This window comes from Mirounga leonina, unplaced genomic scaffold (genome assembly GCF_011800145.1).
Source record: "Mirounga leonina isolate KUSES-001 unplaced genomic scaffold, KU_Mleo_1.0 Mir_200, whole genome shotgun sequence".
Lineage (NCBI taxonomy): Eukaryota > Metazoa > Chordata > Mammalia > Carnivora > Phocidae > Mirounga > Mirounga leonina.
In genome coordinates, this window is record NW_023270503.1 from 14,295,283 (window position 1) to 14,295,855 (window position 573).

Consider the following 573-nt stretch of genomic DNA (forward strand, 5'->3'; position numbering starts at 1 on the left):
CACAGTAGAAAATTTCCATAAAATGTTTTCTAAATCTGTTATTGTTATCTTTATGCATTATATAAAGGCCATAAGAAGCATGGTCAAGGAAGAATATCATAAATTCATATTTCCTTGCCAAAAACCTTAGAATGCTAATAATAAATGCTAAAGACTGAAGTTTGCTACATATCTAACAAAAAACTGAATGAACAGGACAGTAATTAAATCTTAAGTACATGCCCAAATTGCTATTCATTTTCATTTGTCCAGCTTCCTAATGCAAGGTTACTCCAAGCTTCTTGTTTGTTTTATGCCATACACTAAATGCAGACACCATTCTAGAAATTGAATGATGGTCACACAATTCCTTATCCAAAGCTCTCAGGGTTACACTGGTGATGGAATTTCTAATCATTTGTCTACTAACCTCCAAGACCAATTTTTCCTAAAATGATAAATGTAAAAAACTAAAACGCCACTGAATTATTGAGTATTCAGGCAGACTAAGGGATATGATTGATTTGATGATATTTAAAGTAAAAAAAAAAAAAAGGATTATGGTTCCATCAGTACCAAATTCATCTAACTTTC